Source organism: Musca autumnalis, unplaced genomic scaffold (genome assembly GCF_047663935.1).
Source record: "Musca autumnalis isolate F117 unplaced genomic scaffold, ASM4766393v1 scaffold_2, whole genome shotgun sequence".
Classification (NCBI taxonomy): Eukaryota; Metazoa; Arthropoda; class Insecta; order Diptera; family Muscidae; genus Musca; species Musca autumnalis.
The window spans coordinates 261,591,274-261,604,860 of NW_027411755.1; the positions used below are offsets into that span (position 1 = coordinate 261,591,274).

The window sequence follows — 13,587 nt, forward strand, 5'->3', positions numbered from 1 at the left end:
GTGTCAAGTTTTAATTCTGTGTCCGTTTCACTTCTGAAGAGGATAAGTCGTAGCAATATTTACATATAAATATGGTACTCCAGTGTTTCTAATCCCAGTAAAAACGAATTATCGTGGTATGTTGCGACTTTACATACTAATCCTTCGTATCAGTTGCCAAGAACTCATGATAAAAGGTGAAAGTAAGAATAAAAAAGTAAAATAAACCCAAACTAAACTTTTTTGTGGATTGGTTTCCGAAATAGGACATTCTTCTATTAGGATATCTCGGAGAACATTGGAAAAATATGAGTCATCTGTTCGCACTTAAGGCTTATGGGAAGCGAAACTTGGGGACCATTCGTGAGACAGCTTTGGCATTTGAATTGAGCGTGAATCAGAATAAATTCCTTTTTATAAATTGTAAACCCTATGTCTATCTGAATACAAATGAGTAATGATTATATTAAAAATTGCGGTTTCTTAATCAACAAATCCGTCTATTGTCACTTTCATCATCAGCAAATTTTATAAAAAAAATATCTGTAAAAACAATTAATGCATATCAAATTAGCCACCTACCCACCAACATTTTTGCCAATAAATTCAATAATTTTCACAACAAATTAAATAATTATCATCTCAAACGGAAAGAGAGCGAGAAAACACATCGCTTTCATTAAAGTGGTACTAGAATAGGTAGGGTAGGTATCACATGAATTGCCAAAGATTATTTTGATGGAGAATGCTAAATAAACAGAACGCAACATTGTTGCTGATAATCTTTTGCATTTAGCATGATATCTAGGTGTACTATCAGATAGCCTGTTCCCCCTTCACTCGTCCAGTAAACAACTTATTTTGTACGTAATATCTACCACCAGCAATAAATGTATAAAGAACAACAACAAAAAATAAAAGCAAACATATCCGGAAATAGATTTTTGTACAAAGTATGTTCTCGTGTTGTTGGCGGTGTTAGACGAATTATCTTTACCTCACACTCATAAGAACTACACTAACGAGCATAAGTACTCAAACATATCATATATAGACACATGTCTTGTATGTTGGTTGCACTACATTCATACATCCATCTATCCTATCCGTAGGTACATAAAACATAATCAAAAGAACATATCTATCTACATAATAAATAACATGCAAACATAATAATGAAGATATCATATGGTTTCAACATAACTGTTGTTTCTTTCTTCCAAAGCAAAAACAAACAGAAAATACAGAATAAACGCATAAAGAACGAAATAGGAAGAAAAACGCCATAGTCACATTACACCACATCAATTTTTATTCTTTTCTTCCATTTATTTATTACTTATTTTTTTCCTTTTTTGTTCCGCTATGTATTGCAGCTATTGTATTGCATTGTTGCTGCTGCCATTGCTATTGGTTTGGCGATGGTGGTACTAGAAATGTTATTCCAATGTTATCGTCTTACGATGATGTACTTATGTCCGTATTGTACATTCATTCGGTTGCAAACATGCACCACATGTTCATCTTCTTTTTTGTTCTTGGTTCGAAGTTGGCGAGTCAGGAAATTATCCGAACTGCTGCAATTGTTTATCGTAGAGTTGCCGTTTGAAAGTTATATAAGAATTTCCGTAAAGGTTGGGCAAAAAGTGCAAAAAGGACTTACTTGTTGTGAACTAATTTTACTTGGGGAAAATGTAGCTCCCTGAAAACTAGCCTACATGTCACAATCTCTTTTTAAGCACCCGGCAACAATTTGGAAGTCACATGAGCCGAATAATCCATTACAAATTTATGTCGACAAGCCACCTTCTGCATTACCAGTAAGCTGAAAAATAATGGATTATTTCTTAAAAATGGTGCAAGCCAAAACAACTTACTTTACTCATTACCAAGTAATGTGCAAGGTGGCACTTAGGATGTGTGTGTCTCAGACTACAAAACCTTGAACTGTGAGTTCAACGCCCGCCGTCAGCACCCGACCTTTTTTATGTAGAATTACGAAGAGATAGATGTATCCCAGCAAAACATTGGATCCGTTAGTCGTTATGTAACCCATTACAAAGTAATGTAACAAGTTAAGACTACTTTCTAAGCAATGAGTACGGTGGCACAGAGCGTCTGCGTCCGACTACAAATCCTAGGGTTTTTTGATCATTGCTGACCGTCGGCACGCGAATTTGTTGTTAACAATATAAACAAGAAAGAACGGCGTTAAGTTCGGCCGGGTCGAACTTGTTACACCCTCCACCACGAGTTGTATTGAAGTAAAATGGAACAATTAGTTTTCTTTCTTTTATGAAGAAGACTAAATACCAAATTTCAGCAATGTCAAAATACCGAAATTCGAGAGGTACCGTTCTATGGGGGCTATATCAAAACTTCGATCCGACAAATTTCTGGCGGAAAGTTTTTAGAATTAAAAAAGTTTAAACACCAAACTTGCGATATTTCGGTAAGATAATGTGGGTAAAACTTTTAAAATACCGAAAATCAAGAGGTACGCTTCTATGGGGAATATAGGAAGACGTGGATCTTTACTGATAATTCTCTTCTGGAATATTTTATAACCCCATGGACGATAAAATAAAAAATTTCAGTCATTTCGGTGGGATCTTTATGTTACAACCCTCAGAATTAAGAAAATCGTAAGCTAACCGTTCTATGGAGCCTATATCGAAACGTGGACCTATACCGACGAATTTCAGTCGGAAAGGTGTTTACCTCCAACGTAGACTACGTTGGCTGATTTTCGGTATTTTGAAGGTTATGGCCACAAACCTTTAAAATATCGATGATCGGGATGTACCGTTCTATAAGGGCGATATGTAGACGTGGAACTGTACCTAACAATTTCAAGTGAAACGTTTTGTACCTCAACGAATACTAAATACAAAATTTCAGCCATTTCGTTGTAATATTGAGGCCATAACCTTCAAAATATCGAAAATTGAGATGTACCGTTTTATGGGGCTATAAACCGACAAATCTAGGGGGAAAGTTGAATACCCCCAACGAAGACTAAATATCAAATTTCAGCCATTTCGATGGATTATTGTGGTCACAACCTTCAAAATACGGAAAATCGGGAGGTACCGTTACATTGGAGCTATATTAAGGCGTGAACCGGTATCGATAAATTTCTGAGGGAAAGTTTTATACCCCCAACGAAGACAACATTTCAGCCATTTCGGAGGAATATTGAGGCCACAGCCTTCAAAATACCGAAAATCGGGAGGTATTCTTCTATCAGGGCTATATGATGGCGTGGGCCTATACCAAAAAATTTCATGTGGAAATTTTGGGGTATAACCAAATGAAGACTAAATACCAAATTGGTCACAGCCTTTATACAGCTCTTAAGTGGGATACACACGATCACTTTTGACTGTCAGTTTTGCTCAAATAATCTGTTGCTTGCCAGTGTGGCCATTCACTTTTGTCAGTCATCAGGCAACCACAAAATATTTTGGTTTGACATTTATCGATATTTCCGAAAAATCGAATGTCAAAACTGATCGTGTGTGTGCAGAGAAAATTTTGAATTTTTGCGAGAAAAGTACCCGAAGGGTCATTGAACAGCCTTTAAACTGTTCTTAGCGAAAATGATCAACTTTTGTTAAGCAGGTACCCGAATTTGTTGTCCGATACAGACCTTGGAATTTGATGTACATTTTAAAGAAATATATTTCGGATACTCAGTTTTTGTATAATCGTGCTCATCAGTCATTTTAGTTGATCACCATTGTTTTTCTATAGCTTTTAAGTCATTGTCTCAGGTAGTATGGACCCCAATTAACACTTACCTTGGACAACCTGATGCAAACAATTTCAAAACTATTCGAAAAATATCTTTGAACTTCACCTTTGCGAAAATGTTTTAAAGTTTGTAGGTTAGGTACCCTGTGGAGGGGACCTATATAATCTCAATTCGAACCTGATCTACATATGTCTGGAAGAAATATTACGAGGAACAATTTTTTGCATAAAATCTAATGTATGATATAACGTATACGCCGTCTGTTCATACCATTGGAACTCCGTAGTGAACAAGATAGTTCCATATACAGTCGAACCTCGATTATCCGTAATGGTCAGGATCGGATGCATTACGGATAATCGATTTTTCGGACAATGGAGTGACAATGTTTCTCATATTTTTTAATACAAAAAATATGCTACAATTTATTAAAAAGAGCAATTGTGTAGTTAATGTGAAGTTTAAAATATTGAAATTGTTCTAAATTAATTGATTTGTGAATTGGTTTTGTCCATTGAAATTTGGTCGAATGAACTAAATTCCCGGATCATAAAAATTTTCACGGTTAATTGGTATAAATTGGCTAAAAATGATGTGTTTTCGTTTCCCGGATAATGGAGGTTTACGGATAGTCGATTCCCGCCTAATCGAGACTCGGCTGTAGTTCATTTGGTACAACTCTAATGTATATTAGGGTTATGGCTTTTTGACATTTTTTTTAAAGCATGATTTTCTGTAGCGAGAATGAATGAACTTTTGCTTTGCTTCTCAAAAAAAATATATATATTTCCTGTTGCACGAATGAATGATCTTTTGCCTTTTATTGACAGCAATAACTTTTATTCCATTTAAATACTGAAAAAGCTCCCACACAAACCACTTTTTATTGATATGATATATGAAATAAAATTATTTCAGTTATATATCTGTATATAGCGACTTCAAAAGTTTTTAAAAAAGCTCACATAGAAAAATTTTCAAATTACTTTGTTTGTGCGTGAGCTCTTTTTATCGAATCATTTTATAATTAAGAGTTTATCTAATCTTATGTAAAAATGATACAGGGATACGAGGTTTTAAAAAAAGTCATACCCCTAGTGTATATACATATGTGTGTACCCTCGTACCATAAAGGCTGAGGTTATAAAAAATTCAAATTGTGCCATTACATACTTTGCAGCGTGTAACGTGGCTGTTCTATTTTTTCGCACATTAGTGTACATCAAAATAAATATTCCGCAGAAGAATGTACTGAAAAAAAGTCCTATAGATGTAGATTTGGCATCCGACTTATATAGAATTAAATGGAACCAGCATTTTATTCGGTCATTGTACTCTGTTGGCAAAATTTAAATGGACGATATTAATTTCAGAAAATACTCTTTATTAAGCATTCCATATCCTAAAAACGTTTCCCTAAGGGCAACCCTATTACTTGGCTTAACGTCTTCACTGTACTAACAGAGTACGAATCAGGCAATAAAAAGCGCAAATATTCTACCTACCAACCACAACAACAACAGAAACAATACGGAACAATAACCAGAACAACAAAAGCAACAGAGTACTACCAGAGTAGTACGAGAAATACTTGTAGTACTCCTCAGACCAAGCCAAGAAGAAATCTTATCGACACAACTGAGAAAATGCCTTAAATGTATGGCCTGCCTTGCTTTGTGGTTGCCGTTGTGTGTGAGTGGATGAGTGAATAATATTTGTTGCTGCTGCTGCTGGTGAGTAAAGAAAACAAAACAAAGCGAAAAAAACTAGCAACAGTTCCTGCTTCTGGTTTAGTGGTTAATAGTGTATGTATATGAGGGGGAAACAACCCGCCGCCGATTCGACACCGACACTCATCGCTGACGTTAGCCCACAGACAAAGTGTCTGTCGTTTTGTTGGCTGGTGTATCCAACAGACATTTTTATTTTGCTTTGGACTGGCTGGGCTGCTCTGCTCTGTGACGATAATTGGTCGATTGCTTTTGCAAACACGGAACGAGCAACACAAACCCACGAACACAACTCACGTTGTTCTAAGTGTGGTGGGGCCAACAACGCTGCCTACGCTGCTTAAAGGTAACAGGAAGAGATAACGACGCACCTGATCTTGCTCTTAATGTCTGTCGTTTACTTACCTATTAGAATTTTTTCTAGCTCTTCCCTCCTCAACACTTTACACCCGCTGCCGCCCATCAAAACATCAACAACACATTTTCTTCTATGAGACAAGCCTCCGCAAACACACTGCCTGCCTTCCCGTCACAAAACGACGGACGATAATAATCTGTGCTGATCTAAAAGCAATGGGGGCAGCGATGTTGCTGCTAACAGCATTGTATTGTAAAATCTTTGCTGTTTTTGCCCACTCTCCTCCGAGTACCTCCTCCATCACGGCTATACCCAGTCTGCGGTTGTGTGTGTTCTTACGGAAAACAATTTGAATAGTCAAGAATATGTGGTTTCCTAAGCAATTAGCAATAGACTGCCAACGAAATCATCTTACCAGCCAACAAAATATCGGGCTATGAGTCATACACTCAGAAAAAAAAACAAAAGATTTGCTGATAATTTTGCCTCTTAGGGCGAAGATCATTTTTTTAATATTAATTTTAATTAATTTCTCGTTGGATTTGAGTTGGGCTGAATGATCAAGGATTTTTTGCAAGTGAAAGTGAAAAACCGAAGATTCGAACTCACACAACCACCAAATTATGAGACGGGTTTCGCTGTTAGTTGGGCAGCTCATCAGACACGTCGGCTGTGGAGTGACTTCTCTACATCGAAACTTATACTGAAATTATTGTATTACTGTAACTGTAATATTGTTATTACCAGACTAAAGGTCGTGGGTTCGATTCCCCGGCCAGGCAACATCAAACATTTTGCAACGTGGCAAAATACACCTCAGTAATGTTGGCGACTTTTCCTGAGTATTTCAGACATGTAAAACTTCTCTACCCATGGTGTTTTAGACACGCCGTTCGGACTCGGCGATCAACTGTAGGTCCCACATCACTGAGCTAATATGAATCGGGATGCACTCACTGATATGAGAGAAGTCTCCCTTGTCCGGTCTGGGATGTTTGCGGAACAGTTATTATTATAATGTTTTTTTAGTGATGAGCTTTTTTCCCTGCATTTCTTTCTCGTTGGAGTTGAGCGCTCATTTTTCTCTTCTTAACAATTTCTCTCACCGACAAATCCAGAAATATTTAGCCGTATCCGTCCGCCTTGTCTGGCTGGTGCACACGACAATTCTCGAAGGGATTTTGTCCAAACTTTGACGAAGTTCGAATATGGGCCATATCTGTTCACACATTCGGGCACTTCCTCCACAGCAGTTCAATGCCCACCATAACTCTCGAAGCAAGTAACCGACTTGGTCTAAAATTTGCACTTCTTAATATTTCTTCCAAAGATCTCCCACACAAAATTTCGCATAAAAATGTCTGCAACTCTTACTTCAGCGTACAGCAATATAAAGCTTTTCGCTGTCCATGCTTCCTGAAGTAATGGTCCAGAAGGTCTTAAAAATACTACGTTAATTGGTGGGCACAATAACTATTGAAAGGAGTGACTGAGATTAATTCAAATTTTACATCAAGGATCTTTTGATTACAAAGAAATAATTATTTTCGCGCTCTAAAAATTTCTACGGTATCCTAAAATGACTCATTTAACCATAAATATTGAAAGCAATGACACCCAAAATTGGATACAGTTCCAAAATAGACTATGTCGGTACATTTCTTTAGGTACAGTCGTTTAAACTTCTGAGCCGATCTAGCCGTCTGTTGCAATCATTCTAGCTTCCGCAATAACTGAGCTAGAACGCTTTATTTTTGCACCTGAGTGTATCTTTTCTGTAGGCACTCCAGATTTGAATATTGGCTATATCGCTCTACGATTTTGGCATATCTCCGGTACCTCCGGACATTGGTATTTTGAGAATTTTGGCTACATTTTTTGACCGAACTAGAGAACATACATAGGTCTATGTTTTCGTATAGTCCCCACATAACGTTAGCTCCCGATTTTAGGAATTTAGAGAATTTTAGCTTAAAATATGACCGAACTGCCTGAAATTTGACATTTGAGGTTCTCTGTGTTTAAAAAATGTCTCACCCAAAAATTGTAAACGTAGGTCCATGTTTCGATATAGCCCCCTATATAAGGGTACCTCCCAATTTTTGGTACTTTGACGATTTTAGGTACCTTTTTTGGCCGAACTACCTGTAATTTGACGTTTAAGGTTCCCAGTGGTCACAAAATATCTCCATCAAAAATTGTCACATAACGGTAGGCCATATAACGGTACCTCCCGTCCATATTTTGGTATAGGCCCCATATAACTGTACCTCACGATTTTCGATATTTTGAGGATTTTAGGTACCTCTTTTAGACGAACTAACTCTTATGTGACGTTTGAGGTTCCCGGTTGTCACAAAATATCTCCACGAAAAATTGCAAACAAACAAAGGTCCATGTTTTGGAATAGTCCCCACATAACGGTACGTCCCGATTTTAGGAATTTAGAGAATTTTAGGTCATAAAATGAACGAACTGTCTGTAATTTGACATTTTAGATTCCCAGTAATTATAAAACGTCTCCACCAGTAATTCTCGACATAGATCCATGCCTCGGTATAGCCAACGTATTACGGTATCTCCCGATTTTCGGTATTTTGATGATTTTAGGCAATTTCTTTTGGCCGAACCTCAAACGTCAAATTACAGGTAGACGTTTGAGGTTCGGCCAGTGATCACAAAATATTTCTACCAAAATTTGTCAACCTAGGTCCATGTTTTGGTATAGCCCCGATATAACGGTACCTCCCGATTTTCGGTATTTTGGGGATTTAACCTATCATTTTGACCGAACTACCTGTAATTTTACATTTGAAGTTCCCAGTGGTCACAACAAACATCTACACCAAAAATTGTCACCATGCTTTGGTATAAACCCCATATAACGGTATCTCCAGATTTTGGGTATTTTGAAGATATTAGCTATACTTTTGACCGAACTACCTGTAATTTAATATTTGAGGATCCCAGTGGTCAGAAAACGTCTCACCCAAAAATTGTCAACATAGGTCCATGTTTTGGTATAGCCCCGTATAAAGGTACTTCCCGATTTTAGGTGTTTTAAGGAGTTTAGCTACATTTTTGATCCGATCAACATATGAGGTTCCCAGTGGTCAGAAAAAAATCTCCAACAAAAATTGTCAACATAGGTCCATGTTTTGGTATAACCCCCATATAACGGTATCTCCCGATTTTCGGTGTTTTGAGAATTGTAGAGAACTTTTTGGCCAAACTACCTGTAATTTAACGTTTGAGGTTCCAAGTGGTCCCAAAATATCTCTATCAAAAATTGCCAATCTTGGCCCATTTTTGGTATAGCCCCCATATAACGGTAACAGTACGGTTACACTACAGTTTTTGCCCGGGTTAACCCACTTCATGAGGATTTATTTGACTTTTGCGCTACGGAATTGACACTTAAAACCCAAACCCACTGGGTTAATGCGGTTAAGTGTAACCGGGGTATAACTCCCGATTTTCGGTATTTTGAGGATTTAAGCTATCTTTTTGACGGAACTAACAATTGAGATTCCCAACTAACAATTGAGATTCCCAGAACTTAACATTTGAGATTCCCAGTGGTCACAACAAACATCTACACCAAAAATTGTCACAATTGGTGCATGCTTTGGTATAAACCAATATAACGGTATCTCCCGATTTAGGGTGTTTTGAAGATTTTAGCTACACTTTTGACCGAACTACCTGTAATTTGACATTTGAGGTTCCCAGTGGTCAAAAAACGTCTTCCCAAAAATTTTCTACCTGGGTTCAAGTTTTGGTACCTTCCGATTTTAGGTATTTTTAATTTTAGCTAAATTTGTTTCCGAGCTATTTCTAAGTTTAAGCACTTTATCCAGCCGAAATGGCTGTAATCTGAAACATTATTTATGGTAGAAGATATAAAAAGTTCGGTCCGGTCAAACTCAACGCTGTTTTCACCTGCTTTTTGTTTTTCATAGGGTTACGGGTCCCGAATGTAGCTTGCTTACATTACTTAGTAATGAATAATTCGGCTCTTAAGGCTCCCAAATCGTCTTACTTCCAACACATTTCTCTAAGTGTATTATCCATGTCTGTATATTTCCCAATTTCTTTATATTTCACATTCTTATCCTCTCACATCTCGATTGCCTCTCACATATCCTCTCCCCTTAGTCGTGTCTCTCGGAAATATGATTGGGTCTAACGATGCAATAAAGCAGTATCATTGTTGTCTCGGTATTTTTTCTTCAACATTAAGCGATCGTTATAATTAAGGAATGATTGCTGCCGTTGTTGCTGCTGTTGTCGTGTTTTTGTGGTTAATGTTGCTGCTACTGAGGTCGCCAATAATTCTCCAAGAGATGGAAAAGGAGAAACGTTAAGTTTTGCCATATTAATATCTACCGGGAGATGAGATTTTACGACGTTGATGATGATGACGATGGTGCTGGTGACGCAGTAGAGAACATCAAAACTTACAACATTTACCCCCTTGATGATGGGGTTAGTGCTGCTGTTGTTGATGCCCATGCCGATGATGACTTAAGTTGTTGTTCTATAGAAAAACTTGATGTTGCTGTAGTTTTTCCAAGAGATGGAGGCGGAGGTGCTGTGCTGTGTTGAGAATGGGTCGTTAGCTTGCTGGGACGAAGGTGGTAATGGCGACTTCTCAGTTCGTTTGTCGTGTCTTTTACTCACCACCACAGCTATTACGCGCGGGGAACACAAAAGTGTATAAAGTGAAATATACACAAAGCAAGTACAACAACAACAAAAAGCAAATGTTAAGTAAATACAAAAACAAATGCGAAAATTCACTTCCGCATTGCTCCACAAAGACATAAAGACAACAACGAACTAAACGAAAAGCCCCGCAACAACAACAATGAAAATATATTGGTCGATATTGTAGCTAAAATACTTGTTGCTGTTGCTTCTGTTGCCATACAACAAAAGCAAAAGTTTACACAGAAGAGAACAAATCGTCGTTGTTGGAACAAAAAGGGTTGTATGAAAGAGGGAGGGGGTGCATGGTCGGTGCTACTCACATATGAATATGAGGAGGTGTGGACGACATACCTTTGTATTGGTTTCTGGTTGTCGAGTAGGAAATATAGCTTTAAGAGTTTTATTTTTCTTACAAAAAAAAAAAAAACAAAATTAATGCGCCATGTAATGTAACGATCAAATACAATTACAACAACAACAGCAGCAATTTAAATTACATTATTATTTTTATTGCGATTATGACAAAGCGCCAACCAACCAGTTGTGCTGATTGATGATGATGATCTGATGACAATAGCGACACCATCACCACCTACCTCCCCGGTCGTTTATCAATATCGATTTTGGTTTAATGTTCGATAATGCGGTCAAATCGGATACCAACCTCTCTGTTAAATGGGTTGATGTAATCAACCAACATTAAATGCGGAAACAAAATTCTTATGTTATGTTATGGCTGGCTGGCCTGTGTCTGATCTGCTAATTGTTTAAGAACACATTTCACATTACACTTAAGTGTTCAAATGGCACCTATACAAAGGTTTGCTGGATATTCGGATAGGATATTGGGATATATGAAATGCATTTACACCAACAAGGGGACCTGTTATGTCATACCTATTTACCTAGTCAATTTGTGATTTATGTTTGGACAAAATCTGGAGTCGAGTTAGATCTACACCTCCGTCTGTTCAAGTGGCTCATGTGTATGATTTAGACGAACATTTGCATCTCGTAATATTTTGTCCAAACGTACATATATCAAGTTCAAAGATGTACCATTTCGGACCAATCCTTCGGGTAAATTCTCACAAAAGTTCAAAATGTTTGGCTAAATTGTTGGGCATGAGTAAGTATCGAAAGAGTAACCGATTTGCTCCAAATTTTTTGCATCGTAATATTTCTAAAAATTGATCAGGTTCGACTGTTGGTTGGACCACACAAAAATTAAAAAAATCCATACTTCCAAAGAAAATGGCCCAAAAAGCTCTAAAAAATAGAATGTATGATTTGACCGAAACGTTGCACATCGTAAAATTTCTACCAAAGAAGGTCTATATCTGACCACATCTTCGGCTATCTCTCTCACAAAAGTTATACATTTTCGTTTAAGGGCAGTTTTATCGCTGTTTGAGGATCGTTTCAAAATATTTACCGAAGGTAATCCTTGTAGTCCTGTTTACAGCGATATATTTTTCGTGTCATTGGCATTGGTCCAAGATCTTTAGTGATTTATAAATGAAAGTAAACTTAGATTTTTAAACTTATAAAAATAACAAGTAAAAAAATATCAGTCGGCTTTGCCGACAGAGATATACCCTCAGCCTGTGTGGATTGAAATAGTACCTGAAGGAGTTGACCGATATGGCTTATTTTCGAACTTAAAAATTTGCACAAAATATTATGATGGCCACATTTTAGACCGTATCGGCAGATCCCTTCGAGAGTTATCTTGCGCTCCAACCACTACACACGGTGTCATAGGGGTTTTCGCACTTTTCAGGCTATTTTCTCAGGAAGTATGGACTTGCCCTTGATGAAATATGTACCGTCATATGGGGGGCAGCGAATACAACTTGCTACAGCAAAAATTTTCCGAACATTTTTGAACTTTTGGGGGGGGAGGTACCGGGAGGAGTGGACCGATATAACCCATATTCGAACCTAAACTAAGTTTGGACAAAATATTGCGAACGCCAAATTTTGGACAGAATCTGTTGATCCGTTCGAGAGTTATCGTGCGCACCAGCCAGCCAGACGGACAGACAGACGGACGGACATTGCTCAATCGACTCCAAATTGTCTGAAACACATTTCGTCCAAACATACTTGGGGTCTAAAACCATTATTTCGATGAGGCACATTTTGCCCGTATGAAAAAGTATATACCCTCGTTAGCATAAATGCTGAGGGTATAAAAAGCGTTAAGTTCGGCCGGTCCGAACTTTTTATACCCTCCACCATAAAATATTAGTTTTGTTTCCTGCCTACAATTTTAGGTTGAAATATTTTGTGACCACGCATACCCAAATGACTAAATGTCGTCAGAAAATGTATCAAAAAATATCTTCAGTCGGGCGGCTCCTTTAAATAGGAGCTAAAATTCTCAAAATACTTTAAATCGGGAGTTACAATTATATGGGGGCTTTACCAAAACAGGGACCTAGGTTGAAAAATTTTGGTAGAAATATTTTGTGACCACTGGGCACAAACGTCTACCTGCAATTTGACGTTTGAGGTTCGGCCAAAAAAAACGTTGCCTAAAATCCTCAAAATTCCGAAAATCTGGAGATACCGGTATACGCTGGCTATACCGAGACATGGATCTATGTCGACAATTACTGGTGGAGACGTTTTATGATTACTGGGAACCTAAAATGTCAAATTACAGACAGTTCGTTCATTTTTATGACCTAAAATTCTCTAAATTCCTAAAATCGGGAAGTACCGATGACTATACCAAAACATGGACCTTTGTATGTTTACAATTTTCCGTAAACACCGGAAACCTCAAACGTCAAATTAGAGTTAGTTCGTCCAAAAAGGTACCTGAAATCCTCAAAATATCGAAAATCGGGAGGTACAGTTATGTATATAGGCCCTATACGACAATATGGACTTACATTGAAAATTTTTGTTGGAGATGTTTTGTGACCACTGGAAACCTCAAATGTTGGTCGTTCGTATCAAAAATGCAGCTAAAATTCTCTAAATGCTTTAATCGGGAGGTACCGTCAAATTACAGGTAGTTCGGCCAAAAAAGGCACCTA

General features: G+C 37.6%; 1 protein-coding gene and 1 long non-coding RNA gene across 4 annotated transcripts in view; one reads left to right on the top strand and one right to left on the bottom strand.

The window, feature by feature from the left end:
- aop (ETS variant transcription factor anterior open) overlaps window positions 1-13,587 on the top strand; it is a 101,002-nt gene that overhangs the window by 7,948 nt on the left and 79,467 nt on the right. The window lies entirely within an intron of this gene.
- Window positions 1,271-11,832, bottom strand: LOC141391964 (uncharacterized). 2 transcript variants are annotated; one of them, XR_012409751.1, is made up of 3 exons: window positions 1,869-11,832; window positions 1,643-1,804; window positions 1,271-1,556 (listed from the first exon to the last, which is right to left on the bottom strand). It is a non-coding gene; the product is annotated as an uncharacterized lncRNA (long non-coding RNA). The 2 variants fall into 2 exon arrangements; XR_012409750.1 differs by having other exon boundaries at window positions 1,271-1,804.